This window comes from Bufo bufo, chromosome 9 (assembly GCF_905171765.1).
Source record: "Bufo bufo chromosome 9, aBufBuf1.1, whole genome shotgun sequence".
Lineage (NCBI taxonomy): Eukaryota > Metazoa > Chordata > Amphibia > Anura > Bufonidae > Bufo > Bufo bufo.
This window is the reverse complement of record NC_053397.1, coordinates 204,916,576-204,932,254: the sequence shown is the minus strand read 5'-3', so window position 1 is coordinate 204,932,254 and position 15,679 is coordinate 204,916,576. Positions and strand designations below refer to the sequence as shown.

The 15,679-nt window shown below is 44.4% G+C and overlaps 1 protein-coding gene across 1 annotated transcript in view; it reads left to right on the top strand.

Annotated features, from left to right (window-relative positions):
* Positions 1–9,669: 9,669 nt before the first annotated feature.
* Positions 9,670–15,679, top strand: part of LOC120979039 (cytochrome P450 4B1-like) — a 45,568-nt gene continuing 39,558 nt past the window's right edge. Inside the window, exon 1 of the mRNA XM_040407556.1 lies at positions 9,670–9,827. The gene's annotated coding sequence lies outside the window, so the exon portion shown is untranslated. The remainder of the gene's footprint in view (positions 9,828–15,679) is intronic.

Below are 15,679 nucleotides of genomic sequence, written 5' to 3'. Positions count from 1 at the left end.
GGAGCACAGGTGCCTTCTTAAACAACTTATCAGCGGGAGTCCAGGATGTCGGACCTCCACCGATCAGATACTGATGACCTATCCTGAGGATAGTTCATCAATATTAAGGTCTCAGTAAACCCCTTTAATAGAAGCAGTGGAATAATTGCAAAATATAGAACACTTCAATCTTTTATGCTTCATTGAGGTTAGGAGATGTCCAGGTCCCTGTTCTTTAAAGCCTATACAGACAAGCTCCAACATGTCAGATGCCACACTTAAAGGAGTATTTCTCCCAACTAGTGACATATCTTCCACTTTGGCCACCCACCTGTCTGCTATGGAGCCCGTATGGAAGGTGGGGTGGCGTTGAACTGCTTTTTACTGTTCCTAACATAGATTCACTGCATTTTCCATTAACCGCCACAAAAGGGAGCTCAGTGCAAAGAGATTTTTACAGCTTCCATGGCAGTCGATGGTAACTATACAAATTCCTATGCATTAAACTCCCCCTAGTGGTAGCTTCAGGAAGACAGTTTTATAATGCATTGAGGGAAAGCAACGGACATAGAGCTGTATGGGGAGATTTATCAATGTATTTATGCCAGTTGTCTGGTGTCAATACATTGAGAAATATGATGTTCAGAATGAGCACAATATTTATGAAGCACCTGTTTCACTTCTTGTGACGTAGATGTCAGAAAAGTGGGTGAGCCAGAGGGGGATTTTTGTTATTTATTTATTTATTTTTTTATTAAAATTTCTTTTACTTAATAATAAAAAAATCATACATTTTTCAGAAATCTGGGGCGTTAGGCTTTGACACATGTGTATTGGGAAACTGGGTGAGGCAAAAGTGGGGGCCATACAAATTTTTTGCTGTGGAGCCCTCTAAGATCTGTGTATGCCTATGCTCCCAAGCTAAGTGTTACTGCCTGTGCCCCTTCCAATATGGCAGGGAAGTATGACCATGGGCACCATGATTGGTGGGGAAGAAGGGTGCATAGGCACCAGTAGCATTCAACTCAACATGATCTGTACCTGCAACCCCCATATCTGTCATTTGTGACATGGCCATACTGTATATCGCATGTGGATTTGCACAGTATAGGGAAAACCAAGCTCAAATAAAGGATTGCGCTTTAGTTTCCTTCCTTGACATGTATTGTCATAAAGAATAGGACGTGTTGTGTATCTGCAGGAGACTCGAGACTTCGGTGGTGTCTCAGAGCAATGATTGGCTAATTATAAACAAACGTGCCTTCGAGACACCCACTGATTATGTCTCTAGAGGTTAGACACTATACAGCAAGTGTACAAACAGTGATATGGTAACCACTCCAGGTGGCAGATCTTGCACTGTCTCAAAGCTCACCAGGTAGATGCTGATGGTTATAATGGCAATGACCACAGGCAGCCATACCAGAAGCTTATGAGGTTTTCAGGTCTCTTCTACTAGGCTCACTTTTCTATGTTATGCAGTATGTGTAACAGGAGATTGCTGCCGATGTCATCTTTCCTATGGCACTAGAAGCCAACATGGCTAGGCAGGAGCATATGGGGACCAGAACTGGAATTCCAAAAAAATGGACAACTTTGTTTCTGGAGTTCTGAGCTAGGAGGGTAGACTTTCCATGTTTAGGGGGTTCCAATTCTGGTCTCCAAGTGATTGTGATGAACTGGCTAAGAATACATTTGCCTAGGGAATGCATGGGTGATGTAGCAGTTGGAGGGAATGTGTGTGCCTAAGGGATTGCATGGGTGATGCAGTTGGAGGGAACGGTCTGCTTTAGGGTACATTCATATGACTGTATGTATTTTGCGGTCCACTCTGTAAAATTTGGATGAAGTGACTTTAATGGGTCCATAACCTGCATTTTATGGCCTAGAATAGGGCCACAACACTCGTCATACAACCAAAGATCACTATGTAGCAGTGCAGCTATTGAGCTGAATGGTAGTGCAGTGCAGCTTGGAAGTTTCCACGACCCCAGAAATGCAAAAAAATAAATAAAAAATCACCATTCTTTTGCGATTCTGGGGTCATGGAAACTTGAAGGTTGGGCTGCCACCCCATTCAGTTCTTTGGATGCACTTCTACACAGCGATCTTAGCTCATGCAACAAGATCCAAGATCTTCGTGTAGCCCTGCCTCAAAGTGGTCAGGGTCCTGGTTTCCAATATATTTTCTTATGGTGGGTGTACAGTGTCCTGGAACTCCACTGTAAAGTGTCCATGTATTGTATTTAATGCACTCTATGTCCCAAATACTGTGTATGAGTAGGAGATACCTAGTTCTGTAGCTGGGGGAGCTGGCACATTCTCTTGCTCTGTAGGAGGAAGTTTCAAACTACATTTGATTTACACTGTGCCCGTGTGACTTAAACATTGACCGCTGCTAAAATTTGTTCATAGTTAGCATTGTTATGTATTTTATTATTTTTTTGTTTCTGGCCATAGGTCCTAGTAAGGAATGGTTGGCAATCCAACCATTGCTTAGGTGTTGCAGCCTCTGGGGCCTTTCAAAAAAGGTGTGTATATGTGATGACAGATCATGTAACACTTAGATCATGTGACACTTAGAAACATGGTGGTGGCAGCATCATGCTGGGGGGATGGGACTGGGAAACTGGTCAGAGTGGAGGGAAAGATGGATGGTGCTAATCTGAATTTTATGTGATGGATCAGAACACAATAGTCTAAGTTGGTGAAGTGAAATGAGAAAAATATATAAATAAAACTATTGTTTAGAAATAGAAAACAGAAAATTGGCAAGTGTGTATGTATTCACCCCCTTTGTTGGGAAACCCATAGAAAGCTCTGGTGCAACCAATTACCTTCAGAAGTCACATAATTAGTGAATTGATGTCCACCTGTGTGCAATCTAAGTGTCACAGTTCTGTCATTACATATACACACCTTTTTTGAAAGGCCCCAGAGGCTGCAACACCTAAGCAAGAGGCATCACTAACCAAACACTGCCATGAAGACCAAGGAACTCTCCAAACAAGTAAGGGACAATGTTGTTGAGAAGTGCATGTCAGGGTTAGGTTATAAAAAAATATCCAAATCTTTGATGATCCCCAGGAGCCCCATCAAATCTATCATAACCAAATGGAAAGAACATGGCACAACGGCAAACCTGCCAAGAGACGGCCGCCCACCAAAACTCAGGGACCCAGCAAGGAGGGGATTAATCAGAGAGGCAGCATAGAGACCTAAGGTAACCCTGGAGGAGCTGCAGAGTTCCACAGCAGAGACTGGAGTATCTGTACACAGGACGACAATAAGCCGTACGCTCCATAGAGTTGGGCTTTATGGCAGGGTGGCCAGAAGAAAGCCATTACTTTCAGCTAAAAACAAAAAGTCACATTGTGAGTTTGTGAAAAGGCATGTGAGAGACTCCCAAAATGTATGGAGTAAGGTGCTCTGGTCTGATGAGACAAAAATTTTACTTTTCGCCCATGAAAGAAAACGCTATGTCTGGTGCAAACCCAACACATCACATCACCCAAAGAACACCATCCCCACAGTGAAACATGGTGGTGGCAGCATTATGCTGGGGGGATGGGACTGGGAAACTGGTCAGAGTGGAGGGAAAGATGGATGGTGCTAAATACAAGGATATTCTTGAGCGAAACCTGTACCACTCTGTGTGTGATCTGAGGCTAGGATGGAGGTTCACCTTCCAGCAGGACAATGACCTCAAACACACGGCTAAAGCAACACTTGAGTGATTTAAGGGGAAACATGTAAATGTGTTGGAATGGCCTAGTTAATGCCCGGATCTCAATCCAATAGAAAATCTGTGGTCAGATTGCTGTTCACAAGCGCAAACGATCCAACTTGAAGGAGCTGGAGCAATTTTGCAAGGAGGGAATGGCCAAAAATCCCAGTGGTAAGATGTGGCAAGCTCATAGAGACTTATCCAAAGCGACTTGGAGCTGTAATTGCCGCAAAAGGCGGCTCTACAAAGTATTGACATTATGGGGGTGAATAGTTATGCACATTGACTTTTTCTGTTATTTTGTCCTACTTGTTGATTGCTTTACAATATAAAAACAAACAAACATTCTGAAAGTTGTGGGCATGTACTGTAAATTAAATGATGAAAATCCTCAAACAATCGATGTTAATTCCAGGTTGTGAGGCACCAAAATACGAGAAAAGTCAAGGGGGGTGAATACTTTTGCAAGACACTGTATATACCTGTACACACTACATCTATTCGACCTCGTATCTCTCATATCAGTACATTGCTGTATATACTATATCTCTGTACACACTGCATCTATTCTACCTCGTACCTTTCATATCAGTACACTGCTGTATATACTATATACAGTATCTGTACACACTGCATCTATTATACCTTATACCTCACATATCAGTACACTGCAGTATATACTATATATCTGTACACATTGCATATATTATACCTTATACCTCATATATCAGTACACTGCTGTATATACTATACAGTGGCGGAAATAATTATTTGACCCCTCACTGATTTTGTAAGTTTGTCCAATGACAAAGAAATGAAAAGTCTCAGAACAGTATCATTTCAATGGTAGGTTTATTGTAACAGTGGCAGATAGCACATCAAAAGGAAAATCGAAAAAATAACTTTAAATAAAAGATAGCAACTGATTTGCATTTCATTGAGTGAAATAAGTATTTGAACCCCTACCAACCATTAAGAGTTCTGGCTCCCACAGAGTGGTTAGACACTTCTACTCAATTAGTCACCCTCATTAAGGACACCTGTCTTAACTAGTCACCTGTATAAAAGACACCTGTCCACAGAATCAATCAATCAAGCAGACTCCAAACTCTCCAACATGGGAAAGACCAAAGAGCTGTCCAAGGATGTCAGAGACAAAATTGTAGACCTGCACAAGGCTGGAATGGGCTACAAAACCATTAGCAAGAAGCTGGGAGAGAAGGTGACAACTGTTGGTGCGATTGTTCGAAAATGGAAGGAGCACAAAATGACCATCAATCGACCTCGCTCTGGGGCTCCACGCAAGATCTCACCTCGTGGGGTGTCAATGGTTCTGAGAAAGGTGAAAAAGCATCCTAGAACTACACGGGAGGAGTTAGTTAATGACCTCAAATTAGCAGGGACCACAGTCACCAAGAAAACCATTGGAAACACATTACACCGCAATGGATTAAAATCCTGCAGGGCTCGCAAGGTCCCCCTGCTCAGGAAGGCACATGTGCAGGCCCGTCTGAAGTTTGCCAATGAACACCTGAATGATTCAGAGAGTGACTGGGAGAAGGTGCTGTGGTCTGATGAGACCAAAATAGAGCTCTTTGGCATTAACTCAACTCGCTGTGTTTGGAGGAAGAAAAATGCTGCCTATGACCCCCAAAACACCGTCCCCACCGTCAAGCATGGGGGTGGAAACATTTTGCTTTGGGGGTGTTTTTCTGCTAAGGGCACAGGACAACTTATTCGCATAAACGGGAAAATGGACGGAGCCATGTATCGTGAAATCCTGAGCGATAACCTCCTTCCCTCTGCCAGGAAACTGAAAATGGGTCGTGGATGGGTGTTCCAGCACGACAATGACCCAAAACATACAGCAAAGGCAACAAAGGAGTGGCTCAAGAAGAAGCACATTAAGGTCATGGAGTGGCCTAGTCAGTCTCCGGACCTTAATCCAATCGAAAACCTATGGAGGGAGCTCAAGCTCAGAGTTGCACAGAGACAGCCTCGAAACCTTAGGGATTTAGAGATGATCTGCAAAGAGGAGTGGACCAACATTCCTCCTAAAATGTGCGCAAACTTGGTCATCAATTACAAGAAACGTTTGACCTCTGTGCTTGCAAACAAGGGTTTTTCCACCAAGTATTAAGTCTTTTTTTGTTAGAGGGTTCAAATACTTATTTCACTCAATGAAATGCAAATCAGTTGCTATCTTTTATTTAAAGTTATTTTTTCGATTTTCCTTTTGATGTGCTATCTGCCACTGTTACAATAAACCTACCATTGAAATGATACTGTTCTGAGACTTTTCATTTCTTTGTCATTGGACAAACTTACAAAATCAGTGAGGGGTCAAATAATTATTTCCGCCACTGTATATCTGTACACATTGCATCTATTATACCTTGTACCTCACATGTCAATACATGGCCTAATGGAGTCATGGTGTGGTTTAGCAGGATTGTAGTGACTGGCTTTTGAAGATGGTCTGAGTGTACTGATATGTGAGGTACGAGGTATAATAGATGTAGTGTGTACAGGTATATAGTAGGCGCACACAGCTTTCCCACTATCTTGAAGATGGGAGGGGGGAAGGAGCGCATTCCAAAGCCCAAGGTACATGTCAATGAGGGGGCTGCAGAGCTGCGCTGTTAGATGATTTCTTAAGTCAGCCTGATGAAAAAGAAGTGTAAGATTAACCCATTGAATGCTTGCTATTGCTTCTCTGTAGCCAATAAAAATGCACCACATTTAGTCACCTCCCACCGGGAGGGTATATTCTGTGTGAACACTTGCAATTAAACTAGAGATTTACTTTGACTCCAATGGGTGTGTTAGAGTTTAATTTCTCCATGCAGGTTAAGACAATTTTCTACTAATTTACAGCAGTAGACCACTGGGTTACTATTCTAAGAGCCTTGACCCCGTAGCCAGAGCCGTCCCTTCCTGTGTCAGAGCCATCCATGCTGCCAGCTCTCTTCTGGACGTCACATCTGACGTTGTGCTTGGTCACCCTTTCACTATTCTGGCTCCCTTTGACATTTATGCTATCCTCCAGCAGACTTAACCTAAACACCTCACTGCACAGCACCACCTGCAGCTCCAGTGTAGTCTGCTCCTGCCAGATAATGTCACTATTCAGAGATGCCACATCCTCAACCCTGCTCCACTCCTTCAAAGATGAACTATGGGCCTCAACCGACTCTCTTTACAAGGAACAAGATCATGATTACATCACAATGATGGAAGCTGAAGTAGGGATACCACCATCAGTCCAAGACACTCCTCGGACCAACCCGCATTGGACTCTCTTTGTGGACGGCTCAAGGAATGCATGAGGTGCTGTGTGCAAGACAATTGCGCTCAGACCAGTCAGCACAGGAGGCTGAACTCATTGCCCTCACTGAAGCCTGCCTCATGGCAAAAGACTATCGCCAATATCTACGCATACTCTAGATATGCCTTTGGAGTAGTTCATGACTTTTGAGTAATATGGAAAGCCCGGAATTACATCACAGCCACAGGAACCCCAATCAAGAATGCTTCAGCAGTAGCGGCTCTAATGGCAGCAGTACTCCTGCCCACCCAAGTGGCGGTGATCAAGCCCATACTCGAGCTGACACCTCTGAGGCCAGAGGAAACACCCTAGCTGACCAAGCAGCCAGGAAAGCAGTAGTGGAAGAGAAAAGAGTCCAGTCAGACCAGATTATGGTAGCACAGTAAGACCTGGAACAAAAATAAGTCACATGGGACCTACTGAAACAAATGCAGAAACAGGCCACTCGTATGGGAAAGGAAACCTGGTTGAAAGAGTCAGCCCTCGAAGAAGAATCTGGACTCTGGACACAAGGAAAAAAGTGTGCCTACCCAGAGTCTTCTATCCCTTGATAGCCTCAGTGGCCCATGGGCCCACTCACCAATCCAAAACCATCATTAAAAAAACTAACAAAATATTGGTGGCCCCAGGAATCACCCCAGTCCTGGTAAGACATACCCAGTCTTGCCTCATTTGTGCCGAATGCAACCCAGGCAGGACTGAACCCACACCCACTAAGTGCCTTTCCAGAGCTCTGTACCCATTCCAAAGGATACAAATCAACCATATCCAGATGCCAATGTGCCAAGGGTTTCAATATGTGCTAGTAGTGATAGACTTGTTCTCCGGGTGGCCAGAAGCCTACCCCATCCGAAACCAGACAGCAACCACCACTGTTAACAAACTAATGCAGGAAACTGTTTGTAGGTTCGGGGTACCTGAGGTCATTGAGAGTGATCAGGGCCCAGCATTCACTGCTAATCTAACCCAAGAGGTCTGGAAGATGGTAGGGTCACACCTAGCGTTTCACACCCCTTACCGTCCCCAAAGCAGTGGCAAAGTTGAAAGACTGAACAGGGTGTTGAAATAAAAAATGCTGAAGATGACCAGGGAGACAGGGCTCAATTGGGTTCAGTGCTTGCCTATAACACTCTTTTCAGTTAGGCACACACCAAGGTCACCACACAAACTGACCCCCTATACGAGATCCTATTTAGGATAGGGCCAAGGATGGGACAGTATTTTCTGCAGCAGCTACAAATGCATTATGAATCTGTTGCAAAATATGTGATAGCATTGAGCAAACAATTGTCTAACATACATGCGCAAGTTCTCTCTTCCATTCCAGATCCAGACTCTCTAGAAGGAAGCCACACTCTGAAACCTGGAGAGTGGGTGGTAGTCAAGAAACACGTCAGAAGCACCCTCGAACCACGATACAAGGGACCCTACCAAGTGCTGTTGACTACCGCAACTTTCGTGAAACTCGAAGGGAGATCCACCTGGATCCACGTCTCACATTGTAAAAGAGTAAAGGCTGTCCTGACGACCCCGGAACAATAAGCCATGAGGAAGAACAAAAGGAAACGCCATTCAACACGGTTCTCCCTCCCAGCTATGATGCCGTGCAGAGATAGGGTAAGATGAATCCTGGGGTACTATCATAAGCCTTGAAATCGGGAGCTTATCTAATAGAGATAGGTTGTCGCCACTGCAGGTGAAGAGGATACGAAGGGTATACCCAGTGAATTCGTTCGATTTTAGGGATAGCCAACAATCAAGTTTCCAAGTGGGGACTGTTATGGACTACTGAAACAGTATGGATACTTGCTTGTTCTATACACGTGCGTTACACTGCTCAGACACTGCTTAGTAGAAAAATCATGCTTCCTGGATGTATTACCAGGCGCACACACCTTTCCCATTATCTTGAAGATGGGAGGGGGGAAGGAGCGCATTCCAAAGCCCAAGGAACATGTCAATGAGGGGGCTGCGGAGCTGTGCTGTTAGAGGATTTCTTAAGTCAGCCTGATGAAAAAGAAGTGTAAGATTAACCCATTGAATGCTTGCTATTGCTTCCCAGTAACCAATAAATAAGCACCACATTTAGTCACCTCCCACCAGGAGTGTATATTCTGTGTGAACACTTGCAATTAAACTAGAGATTTACTTTGACTCCAATAGGTGTGTCAGAGTTTGATTTCTCCGTGCACGTTAAGACAATTTTCTACTAATTTGGAGCAGTGCATCAACCTACCTGGTACCTTGACCAGATCCAAAACATACTGATATGTGAGGTACGAGGTATAATAGATGCAATGTGTACAGATATATAGTATATACAGCAGTGTACTGATATGTGAGCAGTGGCGTAGCTATCAGGGAAGCATGGGAAGCGACTGCTTCAGGGCCCGAGCTTAGAAGGGGCCCCAAAGCAGTACTGAATGTTTTTATTAGATCTATAGTCAGGGCCAGCATTCGGGAGGGGCAAACTGGGCAATTGCCCTGGGCCCCCATCACCAAAGGGGCCCCCTTCAGGTGGTCTTCCTCCTATCTTTACATGAAACAATACTATGAGACTGAACCGGAATCAGTCTGCACTAGCCGGGCAGCAGCTAACTCCTTCATTCTAGCAGAGGTTCCGTCTGCTAGCAGCTGATTTTCTGCCTGTGCTTCCGTCATACACTCCCCTCTCCCCCCGGCACTCCCACAGAGAAGAGAAGCGTGGGGACAGAGAGGGTGGGGGAGGATGTTTACATCCACTCTCAATCCAGCTAACTCTCCCTCCAGCTCACCCAGCTATGTGCATAAAAAGTAAGTGTATGTTTGTGTAAAGTGAATGTAATTACAGTATGGCCATACCTGAGTGTAAATGTGTATATTGTGTGTTTTTATGTAGGTGTGTGTGTGTGTGTATATACAGGGTGGGCCATTTATATGGATACACCTTAATAGAATGGGAATGGTTGGTGATATTAACTTCCTGTTTGTGGCACATTAGTATATGTGAGGGGGGAAACTTTTCAAGATGGGTGGTGACCATGGCGGCCATTTTGAATCCAACTTTTGTTTTTTCAATAGGAAGAGGGTCATGTGACACATCAAACTTATTGGGAATTTCACAAGAAAAACAATGGTGTGCTTGGTTTTAACGTAACTTTATTCTTTCATGAGTTATTTACAAGTTTCTGACCACTTATAAAATGTGTCCATTGTGTTGGATTGTCAATGCAACCCTCTTCTCCCACTCTTCACACACTGATAGCAACACCGCAGGAGAAATGCTAGCACAGGCTTCCAGTATCCGTAGTTTCAGGTGCTGCACATCTCGTATCTTCACAGCATAGACAATTGCCTTCAGATGACCCCAAAGATAAAAGTCTAAGGGGGTCAGATCGGGAGACCTTGGGGGCTATTCAACTGGCCCACGATGACCAATCCACTTTCCAGGAAACTGTTCATCTAGGAATGCTCGGACCTGACACCCATAATGTGGTGGTGCACCATTTTGCTGGAAAAACTCTGCATAAAGAGGGAAACACATCATCATGTAGCAATTTCGCATATCCAGTGGCCTTGAGGTTTCCTTGATGAAGAATGGCCCCACTATCTTTGTACCCCATATACCACACCATACCATAAATCTTTTGGTTCCAACAGTCTTGGAGGGATCTATCCAATGTGGGTTAGTGTCAGACCAATAGCGGTGGTTTTGTTTGTTAACTTCACCATTCACATAAAAGTTTGCCTCATCACTGAACAAAATCTTCTGCATAAACTGAGGGTCCAGTTTCAATTTTTGTTTTGCCCATTCTGCAAATTCAGTGCGCCGATCTGGGTCATCCTCGTTGAGATGCTGCAGTAACTGGAGTTTGTAAGGGTGCCATTTGTGAGTAGCTAATATCCGCCGAAGGGATGTTCGACTAATGCCACTCTCCAGTGACATGCGGCGAGTGCTACACTGTGGGCTCTTGCTGAATAAAGCTAGGACAGCCACTGATGTTTCTTCATTAGAGACAGATTTCATGCGTCCACATTTTGGCAAATCCAACATTGAACCAGTTTCACGAAACTTAGCAAGCAGTTTGCTAACTGTAGCATGGGAGATGGGTGGTCTTGTAGGGTGTCTTGCATTGAAATCTGCTGAAATGACCCGGTTACTGCGTTCACCAGACATCAACACAATTTCTATCCGCTCCTCACGTTTTAACCTCGGCGACATGTCAATGGCTGTAAACAAAGAGAAACTTGTAAATAGCTCATGAAAGAATAAAGTTACGTTAAAACCAAGCACACCATTGTTTTTCGTGTGAAATTCCCAATAAGTTTGATGTATCACATGACCCTCTTCCTATTGAAAAAACAAAAGTTGGATTCAAAATGGCCGACTTCAAAATGGCCGCCATGGTCACCACCCATCTTGAAAAGTTTCCCCCCTCACATATACTAATGTGCCACAAACAGGAAGGTAATATCACCAACCATTCCCATTTTATTAAGGTGTATCCATATAAATGGCCCACCCTGTAGATTACACGGTTATTGGATATTAATTTTCCAGCAGGCCAGTGTACTACAGGACCCAAAAATTATGCATTCAGCATACATAAAAGAACAAGTAAGTATGTGGCTGGAGGTAGATTACACGGTCATTGGATATCAATTTTCCAGCAGGCCAGTGTACTACAGGCCCCAAAAATTATGCATTCAGCATACATAAAAGAACAAGTATGTGGCTGGAGGTAGATTACATGGTCATTGGATATCAATTTTACAGCAGGCCAGTGTACTACAGGCCCCAAAAATTATGCATTCAGCGTACATAAAAAAACAAGTAAGTAACTGGCTGAAGGTAGATTACACGGTCATTGGATATCAATTTTCCAGCAGTCCAGTGTACTACAGGCCCCAAAAATTATGCATTCAGCGTACATAAAAGAACAGGCAAGTATGTGGCTGGAGGTCTATTAGACGGTAGATGGATATCAATTTAACTGAAGGCCAGTACAAATACAGGTCAAATACATATGTTTAAAAGAACTAAAATTATAAAATTGGATTAAAAACATGGCTAACGAAATCCCCCCTCTTGAAAAAAACCCTAATGATAATAGTTGAAACACGTGGTCGTCACAGGTGTTGAATTCCTCCGAGGCCCAAAACATTAGGCATTCAACGGACAGAAAAGTCCTTTGATGCCGCTGTATTTACCTAAGACAGGGACCAATATTTGTTCTGGGTAGTGGCGGATATTTGTGGGTTGGCATGAGGAAATTCAATTAAACGTGGTCGTAACATGCCTCATTCATTTTTAGAGCTAGGCGAGTGCGCTTATCGGTCACAATCCCCCCAGCTGCGTTGAAAGTCCTTTCGGACAGGACACTGGACGAGAGGCAAGCCAACAGTTCCATGGCAAATTGTGCGAGCTCTGGCCACAGGTCAAGCCTGCACACCCAGTAGTCCAGGGTTTCCTCGCTTCTCAGAGCGTCAACATCGGTCGTTAACCCGATGTAGTCGGACATCTGTCGGTCTAGGCATTCCCTGAGGCTGGATCCGTAGGGCGGCTGTCGATGGGTTGGCTGCAAGAAGGATCTCATATCCGAAGTGACCAACACATCTTCAAACCACCCTCTTCTTGCATGCGCTGTTGGATTTGTACCCGCAACTATTTCTCTGTGAGTGGAAATTCCTCTGCCAGCACCTACAAAAGCAGAGTGCAGCATTTCTCGAAGAAAGGCCTGGAAGTGCTGCATTCTGACAGCCCTCTGTTATGTTGGTAACATGTCCGCCATTTTGTGTTTGTACCGGGGGTCTAAATACGTTGCCACCCAGTACTGGTCCTTGCCCTTTATGCTTTTTATACGGGGGTCCCTCTTCACACACTGGAGCATGAAGGCCCCCATTTGCACTAAATTGGAAGCGGTGGAGCGCCCTGGCTCCTGCTCATAGTCCAGGATAATGTCGTCCTCGGTCTCCTCCCCCGAGCCACGGACAACATCAGGGATCCCAGAAATGTTTAAAGCATGCTCTTCTTGCTCCTCCTCCGCCCTGGCACCATCCTCCTATTCAGACTCCTGTTAACTTGCCCCAGATGGAGTAGCCCCTCCTGGGAATTCATCTAGCATTGCGACTTCCTCATCTTCCTGCTCCTCGATGGCTTGCTTGATCAATGACACGAAGTAATGCTTGATCAATGACACGAAGCAATGCACACTCCAGAAAGGCCCAGGCTGCGACTGACCAGTTTGGTGATCTCATCAAATAGCCACAGAAGTCTGCATGCGTCGCGCATGAGCAGCCACTGGCGCAGTGAAAATAAACAAGCTCCCCAGAACCTGTCCTGCCGCAGAGTTCGTACAGGTAGTCGTTAACGGCACATTGCTGCTGGAGCAGCCTATCAAACATATACAAGGTGGAGCTCTATCGCATCGGGCAGTCACAAATCAGACGTCTGACGGGCAGGTGGTGTCACCGCCGAACGTCAGCAAGGCGAGCCATGGCCGTGCAAGATCATCTAAAATGGCCAGAGATTTTCCTGGCCTGCCACAAGACGTCCTGGACCCCGGGGTATTTGGCAACGAATCGCTGCGCGACTAAGTTCAGGACGTGTGCCATGCACGGCACGTGTGTCATTTCACGTATCGCACGCACCTTCTCCAACTTCCCACTTAGGCTCTGGCCTGGTGCACCTGCCCGACCCCTACATTTTCACGCTGAGCTGCATGGTGAAGCGGGGTGCGTCCTATGGAAGCAGGAAATAAAAGTAATTGTTATATATGTGGGACCGCTAAGCCTCACCTAGGTACTGTGCCCTTAACATTGCCCTCTAGTGTTGAGGAATGTTTTTTGCAATTATTCTGAAATTCATCTAGTAACCAGTCTGCATGTGAAGAATGGAAGCAAAAATACCCACTCCTCATAAAAACTCCCCGCCCTGGTGCAGGTATACAGATCTATCCTGGTAACTATACCTGCCACAGAGGGGGAGATCAAGGAAGATCCCTGGGTAATTTCACTGAAGGATACTGTGCAACTTACAGTGAAACAGATACCTCCCTCACACAGAATCAAGTATACACGATTGGAGATGTATATTGGATCTGTGGGGATGGAAAGATAAGATCTAGCCTAGAGGGTTCCTGGAGGGGTGAATGTGCTCTTGCTAAAGCCATCATGAACATACACATCTTCACTGAAAATGAAAAAGACACCAACACACATATACGCAACCGTCGTGCCCTCCCAAAAGGTAGCTTCGACCCACACATGTATATTGATGCAATCGGGGTCCCAAGAGGGGTCCCTGATGATTTCAAGGCCAGAGGTCAGGTGGCAGCAGGATTTGAATCCATAATTCTCCACATAACAATCAACAAAAATGTAGACTGGATCAACTATATTTACTATAATCAACAAAGGTTTGTAAACTACACCAGGGATGCGTTACAGGGTGTAGCAGAACAGTTACAGGCAGATTCCATTATGACATTTCAAAACCGCATGGTACTCGATATGATACTTGCAGAAAGAGGTGGTGTCTGTAAGGATTGACGGACCCCTCATCCTGCTTCACGTTCATACCCAACAACACCGGCCCTAATGGTAAGGTCACACTGGCAATAAAGAAACTCGAGGATTTATCAATCGAGCTCAAAAGAAACTCAGGTATCGATAACCCTTGGGATCAGTATTTTGGCTAGTTCACTACCTGGAAACAGGCACTTGTACAGTCGGGAATCATTATCCTGATAATTATTATAGTAATAGCAATAGTTGGAACATGTATCATACCATGTGTACGGAAACTGATAATGAAAGGAGTATCAAATATGTCATTTTATGAGACTCTGCTGCCTAATCCTGAAGACAACTCACATGAAGGATATAGAAAATATCTGGCGGTATACAGGGAAAAGGGCAAGGGTAAGAACCATATTATCTAAGAAATTTGGTTCTAAGAGGGGATTGAAGGGAAATGTGACTCCATGTTGTCTTCTCTAAGACGTACAGAATTGTTATAATATCTCACCCACGCACTTCACATATCCCCCGCTGTGAGTTAGGTTCACTTATCTGTCTCAGGACAGATTCTGGGAATCTCCCAGAACTAGAACAAATGTTCTGTTTCACTCAGGGTCATTCGGCACAATTGCGTACATTCTTATATGTGACGTATTACATACCCATAAAAGGATGTTCCGGTAGTATCTGTATGAGCATCAATGTATATAATTTATGATTGGTTTAACGCTGTTGTTATGCAAATTTTTCTACTGCCTATATGAGGCCAAGCTATAGCATAATAAAGTTAGAGTGTTTCTCAGTGATGTGTGTGTCTATTATTGCCAACTGAGAAACATCTCTCCTGACGTCAGTGTCTCAAACCAAGGTTGTCGTAGAGGTCCAGAAATGTCCAAATCCTTTCAGTATGCATTTGAGGATATTTATCAAAACTGCTGTAAAGAAAAACTGGTTTAGTCACCCATTGCAGCCAATCAGATTGCACATTTCATTTTTAAAGGAGCTGTGAAAAATGAAAAGTGGAATTTCATTGGTTGCAATCAATGACTAAGGCAGTGTATCTTTACACTAGCCTTGATAAACGAGGCCCATTGTGTTGTCTACTGCTCCTGCCCTCATCCCAGGGATCTCAAGTCTCCCGGACG